Genomic DNA, 7,914 nt, shown 5'->3' on the forward strand with positions numbered 1-7,914 from the left:
AGTGTACAGCCTACAGACAAAGTTTGCTGCCACTTCTTTCAGCCTTGGAGATGCTTTATATGGAGTGTCGACGAGGGTTGCAAATTCCTCCATGAGGAATGGCACTTTGTGCATCATCTTGCAGCAGGATCGCTTACCGTTGAATTTTAAAGACGATGTGCTGTCTGAGCCAGTGAATGCATGGAAGAGAGCCATGCCCTTGCATGTTGTCATGCCCAGGTTTGTGGCGATGGTATTTAAGGAGATCATCCTAGTAGTCTTTCCAGCTTTGATGGAGATCCAGATTTCCGCAGCCGGATTCAGAGCCTGGATGTGATGGAAATTAGACAGAAGCACTACAACAACATCTGTGTCTCCAGTATGCACCAAGTGATGATGTTTGGAGGGCATGGAGAAGATGTACTAGGACACGAGTGTCAGCTTCCTCATGGTTGCATTGATCCATTGGTGTACTGTTTCCAACGTGGTGGTCTTGATTTCCTGGGATTTTGGCAGTACCAGATACACGTTGTCGGGTGCCCGCTTTTCCCTTGTGCCTCCTTTGATTGTTGGTTCACGATACTGGTCCCAGACGATGAAGTTGTTAACAGATGCACAGTTTCCAGAGGACAAGGATGTCTACATTACTGCAGGTGATCAAGTCCACCACACGCCGCCCCATCACTGATTGGCTGAGAAGCACCCATCGTTTCGCTGGGACATGTGGTTCCTCTGTTCCTATAGGGTTCCCAAACTTGGGGTCGGGACGCCAAGTGGGGTCCCCAAATTCTTTTGTGGGGTTCCCAAATGATTAGCTCCAACATTATTTCTCACTCAACAGTATATATACAGTATAAGTGTACACAGGGTATCTGCACGTTTCAAAAGTGACAATTTAAGGACTTTACAGACATTTTTAATACCAAACTGGCCAAATTGTCAAATATTACGTAAGAAAGAGGCGAACATTGTGAAAATAGCCGATCTACAAGCTCACTATTTGTAGTTTGGCTATTCTCAATATGTATCTGTGGAACTGAGTCAAACTTAATGTGATAGGCCCTACAATTTCAAGTGCTTGTCAGGGGTTCCCCAGTTCAAAAATATGTTCATTTGGGGGGTCACAGCCTAAAAAGTGTGGGAACCCTTGTACTAGGCAACTATAGAATTAAGGTGATCCATTTGCAGGTTCAATTATCTGCTCTGCAGTTTAATGACTTTATTGCAGCCCTACAAGCTCTCAACGCATGTAGACACAATGCACCATGAATCAATATTGATTTGCCATTTTTACAAAATCTGAAAAATGTGAAGAATTTGGAAAGTTAGTTAACAAAAAATATTTTAAGATGGGCATCCACAGCCAAATATTTGAATTTCAGGGTCCTTGACATTGACATTGATTGAGAATAGGAAATGTCATGCTCACAAGCAGGTAGCCTAGTAGTGAGAAAGGAGGGTCGTCTCAGAGAGCACCCATGAGTTCATGAATTCATCATTAAATAAGCGTTAATTACAGTATGAATTTTCCCCCACAAGTAAAGTGCTGCATGGATCCAATATACAGTATGAGCAACCGTCAGCACAGAAAGAATAGACATACTCAAGTAAAGTATTAACCAAAGGAAAGTGGTGTAAAGAAAGACAACTGCTGTGCTCAGTGCTGCTTCTTTGCTCCGCGTGTCTCTTTTTGTTACCTGTGTCCCTCCTGTGTCAAGCTGCCATGACACCTGAAAGTATCTACAAAGATAGCTTATCTTAGTATCTCAAAATGGAGGAATACCGTCACAAACAAAATTCTCCTCTCCATTTGCTTGTGTGTGTGTGTGCGTGCCGTACGTGTGTGTGTATGCCTGCCGTGTGTGTGTGTGTGTGTGTGTGTGTGTGTGCGTGTGCGTGCGTGTGTGTGTGAGTGTGTGTGTGTGTGCTTGCACTGCCTGCTGTTTTTCTTAACATCATGAAATGACTCATTTCCATGGACTTTGGGTATTGGCTAAGTCCAGAGAAGTATGCCAACATAGACTCCATGTGCTTCAAAGAAAATGCAAATAAAGACAAAAAAATAAAAACAGAAGTGAAAGAAGAAGCAACCCTTCTATAGGGGTACCTCTTCTTTAACTTCTCTCCCCTGTTGGCACACTATGTCTTTTGCACGCGGATTTCCTTGAGATGATGATGGTCACTGGCGTTTAGGAGTTCAGGTAGGCTTCAACAGGTCTGCAACAGTTAAACAGTTAAATCAAACTAATTAATTTAATTGATTATTTAGAAGGAAAAATAACTCTATCATTTAATAAAATAAATAATATTTGGGGGGCATGTCATTATAGGCTAAATGTATCAACATTTTTTAAAACGTAAAATAAACTGAAAACAGACTATCTGCGTGTCACATCAACACATTGTCAAGGCTTTTTGTTGATATATAAAAATGACAAAACAAAAAATTTGTTTGTCGGTTGTTTGAAAAAAGTAATAATGCAACAATTGTTAAGAAAATAATTGATCATTGCAGCCTTATACTTGAATATTTGAATTTCTTTTGTTCAGATTCATACAGATTGACATGGTGCTCTGAAAAGCATCCTGGAATCAATACTATATTCCTGGGGTCTGTGTATTAATGTAGGTGTTGCAAGGTTGATCTTGAAAGACATACAGTAGATCAATGTTTCCCAAACAGTAGGTCAGGACCCATTTGTGGGTCACGGAAACATTTAATGGGTCCCTTAAATTGGTTTTTAATTATTATTATTTCAAACATAAAATAAAAAGAAAAGGAAGTAGATCTTGTAGATCTGCTGTTTTCACTAGTTTGGGTCCCGGGCAAACGTTTAGTCTCTCTTTTGGGTCACAAGCTAAAAGGTAGATGAAAGATGATGTATTGTATAATATACTATACGTTGGCAGAGGCATGAGGCTTCATTGGGGGAAACAATCACAGGATGAATGGAGAATTGAATGAACTGAAATACACCACAGCGAGACTAATATTCTCTCTAACATTATGGAAGAATAAAGTAAATGAATATTGTTCAAGGTGGATTAATGATGCAAACTCAGTAAGTATTACATCATGTGTGTCTGCAGATTAAGAAACGGTTATACTGATATTACCTTTTTGGTGAATATTCTATTCTCGATCCCCAAAATATGGATTGATTATTAATGGATTATTTTATTGAATTATATAATCGATTAAATCAGTTAGTTCGATTAACTGTTGCACCCCTAGTGTCAACACAGCTGTATGTAGTTGATTGTGGAGAAAACAAGCATGTATTTTCAGAATGAACTACAGTGTGTCCAGATCTCAGTTTGTACTAAAAACAGAGTGTCCAGACTCAGGGCCGTTTTTAGCTATAGGCGGTATAGGTGGTCGCCTAGAGCGCCATCCTAGAGGGGGCGCAGAGGGGGCGCCGAAATGGAGGGAGTGGACCCAAACCAGACATGTGGTTCCTCTGTTCCTATAGGGTTCCCAAACTTGGGGTCGGGACGCCAAGTGGGGTCCCCAAATTCTTTTGTGGGGTTCCCAAATGATTAGCTCCAACATTATTTCTCACTCAACAGTATATATACAGTATAAGTGTACACAGGGTATCTGCACGTTTCAAAAGTGACAATTTAAGGACTTTACAGACATTTTTAATACCAAACTGGCCAAATTGTCAAATATTACGTAAGAAAGAGGCGAACATTGTGAAAATAGCCGATCTACAAGCTCACTATTTGTAGTTTGGCTATTCTCAATATGTATCTGTGGAACTGAGTCAAACTTAATGTGATAGGCCCTACAATTTCAAGTGCTTGTCAGGGGTTCCCCAGTTCAAAAATATGTTCATTTGGGGGGTCACAGCCTAAAAAGTGTGGGAACCCTTGTACTAGGCAACTATAGAATTAAGGTGATCCATTTGCAGGTTCAATTATCTGCTCTGCAGTTTAATGACTTTATTGCAGCCCTACAAGCTCTCAACGCATGTAGACACAATGCACCATGAATCAATATTGATTTGCCATTTTTACAAAATCTGAAAAATGTGAAGAATTTGGAAAGTTAGTTAACAAAAAATATTTTAAGATGGGCATCCACAGCCAAATATTTGAATTTCAGGGTCCTTGACATTGACATTGATTGAGAATAGGAAATGTCATGCTCACAAGCAGGTAGCCTAGTAGTGAGAAAGGAGGGTCGTCTCAGAGAGCACCCATGAGTTCATGAATTCATCATTAAATAAGCGTTAATTACAGTATGAATTTTCCCCCACAAGTAAAGTGCTGCATGGATCCAATATACAGTATGAGCAACCGTCAGCACAGAAAGAATAGACATACTCAAGTAAAGTATTAACCAAAGGAAAGTGGTGTAAAGAAAGACAACTGCTGTGCTCAGTGCTGCTTCTTTGCTCCGCGTGTCTCTTTTTGTTACCTGTGTCCCTCCTGTGTCAAGCTGCCATGACACCTGAAAGTATCTACAAAGATAGCTTATCTTAGTATCTCAAAATGGAGGAATACCGTCACAAACAAAATTCTCCTCTCCATTTGCTTGTGTGTGTGTGTGCGTGCCGTACGTGTGTGTGTATGCCTGCCGTGTGTGTGTGTGTGTGTGTGTGTGTGTGTGCGTGTGCGTGCGTGTGTGTGTGAGTGTGTGTGTGTGTGCTTGCACTGCCTGCTGTTTTTCTTAACATCATGAAATGACTCATTTCCATGGACTTTGGGTATTGGCTAAGTCCAGAGAAGTATGCCAACATAGACTCCATGTGCTTCAAAGAAAATGCAAATAAAGACAAAAAAATAAAAACAGAAGTGAAAGAAGAAGCAACCCTTCTATAGGGGTACCTCTTCTTTAACTTCTCTCCCCTGTTGGCACACTATGTCTTTTGCACGCGGATTTCCTTGAGATGATGATGGTCACTGGCGTTTAGGAGTTCAGGTAGGCTTCAACAGGTCTGCAACAGTTAAACAGTTAAATCAAACTAATTAATTTAATTGATTATTTAGAAGGAAAAATAACTCTATCATTTAATAAAATAAATAATATTTGGGGGGCATGTCATTATAGGCTAAATGTATCAACATTTTTTAAAACGTAAAATAAACTGAAAACAGACTATCTGCGTGTCACATCAACACATTGTCAAGGCTTTTTGTTGATATATAAAAATGACAAAACAAAAAATTTGTTTGTCGGTTGTTTGAAAAAAGTAATAATGCAACAATTGTTAAGAAAATAATTGATCATTGCAGCCTTATACTTGAATATTTGAATTTCTTTTGTTCAGATTCATACAGATTGACATGGTGCTCTGAAAAGCATCCTGGAATCAATACTATATTCCTGGGGTCTGTGTATTAATGTAGGTGTTGCAAGGTTGATCTTGAAAGACATACAGTAGATCAATGTTTCCCAAACAGTAGGTCAGGACCCATTTGTGGGTCACGGAAACATTTAATGGGTCCCTTAAATTGGTTTTTAATTATTATTATTTCAAACATAAAATAAAAAGAAAAGGAAGTAGATCTTGTAGATCTGCTGTTTTCACTAGTTTGGGTCCCGGGCAAACGTTTAGTCTCTCTTTTGGGTCACAAGCTAAAAGGTAGATGAAAGATGATGTATTGTATAATATACTATACGTTGGCAGAGGCATGAGGCTTCATTGGGGGAAACAATCACAGGATGAATGGAGAATTGAATGAACTGAAATACACCACAGCGAGACTAATATTCTCTCTAACATTATGGAAGAATAAAGTAAATGAATATTGTTCAAGGTGGATTAATGATGCAAACTCAGTAAGTATTACATCATGTGTGTCTGCAGATTAAGAAACGGTTATACTGATATTACCTTTTTGGTGAATATTCTATTCTCGATCCCCAAAATATGGATTGATTATTAATGGATTATTTTATTGAATTATATAATCGATTAAATCAGTTAGTTCGATTAACTGTTGCACCCCTAGTGTCAACACAGCTGTATGTAGTTGATTGTGGAGAAAACAAGCATGTATTTTCAGAATGAACTACAGTGTGTCCAGATCTCAGTTTGTACTAAAAACAGAGTGTCCAGACTCAGGGCCGTTTTTAGCTATAGGCGGTATAGGTGGTCGCCTAGAGCGCCATCCTAGAGGGGGCGCAGAGGGGGCGCCGAAATGGAGGGAGTGGACCCAAACCAGCCCAAAACCGGCCCAAAACCGACTAAATTCACGGCAAAACCCGCAAAAATCGCGCGCGGGAGTGGGGGGGGGGGGGGGGGGGGGGCGCATTCGAGAGAGCTCGCCTAGAGCGCTGATTAGACGCGCTACGGCCCTGTGTCCAGTTTCTAAAGCAACCACCACTGGAGTGACCAGCCAGCGTCATGGAAGTACATGTACACTGGTCACAGTTATACAGCACGTTAACTTGTTTTATTCTTTACTTGAGAAGAACACTGATTATTTTAAATTAGACTTGATAAAAAAATAAAAATAAATAGAGGCTTTGTAATTAATGAATTGAAATTAATCGCATGTTTAATTGCATATCTATTTCAAATGAAACAACTTTTTTTTTAAATCAAAATTTCCCATCCACTGGGCCGAGCAAATAAGCGATCTCCCATTGCGTGCACTGGGGTTTGTTGACTGTTGGTTGGTGCACCGGTGATCAGTAGGCCTATGCCTGAAACTAGTCAGTAGGCCACTCCTTCATGTATTCTACCAAGGTATCCTTGCTAGTGTCCTCTTTTATGCTGTGCTCTGCTGGGGGGGCAGCATCACGGCCGATGATAAAAACCGAATCAATAAATTGATTAAAAAGGCTGACTCAGTGATTGGCCTCCCTCAGGATACTTTGGATATCACTATAGCCAAGCGAATGAGGACCAAATTGAACACTATTCTTTCCTTTGAAGGCCATCCTCTCTATAAGGTATTTAAGGACCTGCGTAGCAAGTTTAGCAACAGGTTTTTGATGCCTATAATATCTACTGAGCGAATGAAGAAATCCTTTGTTCCTGCTGCTGTTAGATTCCTTAACGTTAACGTACAATGCTAGCTTGGTTTTTGGGAGGGTGTCATGTAATTTGTAAAGTCTGTTATTGTTATTTGTTGTGTATTTGTATGTTTGTTATATGTTGTCATTGATTTTGTGTATTTGTATTCGCTCTGGTGGCAAAACATGTTTCCCTTTGGGGACTAAGCAATAAACCCATACCATACCAATAGTCCAGTGAGAAAGGTTCAATGGTGCAAAAACACATATGTGCGATTAAAATGCTTCAATATTTTTAATCGTTAATTTTCTGTAATTAATGAATCAAAATGAATCAGTCCCACTTCCAGCCCTATTTTAAAATATGTTCTTGATTTCTTGCTTCAGATGAATTGTATTCATTCATGCAGAAGCAGTCACATCATCTAGCCTTGTATCATACTCCTGTAACCTGTACATGCACATTTTTATTCCACATGTACAGTACAAGTACAACATTTTTTTTTCTTGTTATTCTTTGATATGTCAGTCTCAGGTGAGTCCCAACAGAATGAGAATAACATGGGTCAAGTCTACCCTCGTAAACCACCAACCTCCGGAAATTGCATTTGCATATTTAGCAAATGCGATTTCCGGAAATTGGTGGTTTACGAGGCTAGGTCAAGTCTGGCTTTAAAGGGAATTTAAGATGTGGCATTTACAAAGAAGCAATCTAGAGTAAATTTTACTGTTGTATTCTCTTTTTTCTTTCAATCATCAATGCTGCACAGTGTTGTCACCAACCAGGGTCCACAGCAGACTCCATCAAAGGTTCCTGACCGTTCACCCTGAAGACAGCAATGATGCAACAGACTGGAATTTGGCATTGTTTCCCCTTCTTATTTCTGTTGTGGGTGCTTCCTCTAAATCCCATTCTGGCTTACATCCTGAAAAACTGCACTGTTGTTTTCTCTGAAAATGCC

Source organism: Nannobrachium achirus, assembly GCF_963921795.1.
Source record: "Nannobrachium achirus genome assembly, chromosome: 7".
In the NCBI taxonomy this organism is placed as follows: domain Eukaryota; kingdom Metazoa; phylum Chordata; class Actinopteri; order Myctophiformes; family Myctophidae; genus Nannobrachium; species Nannobrachium achirus.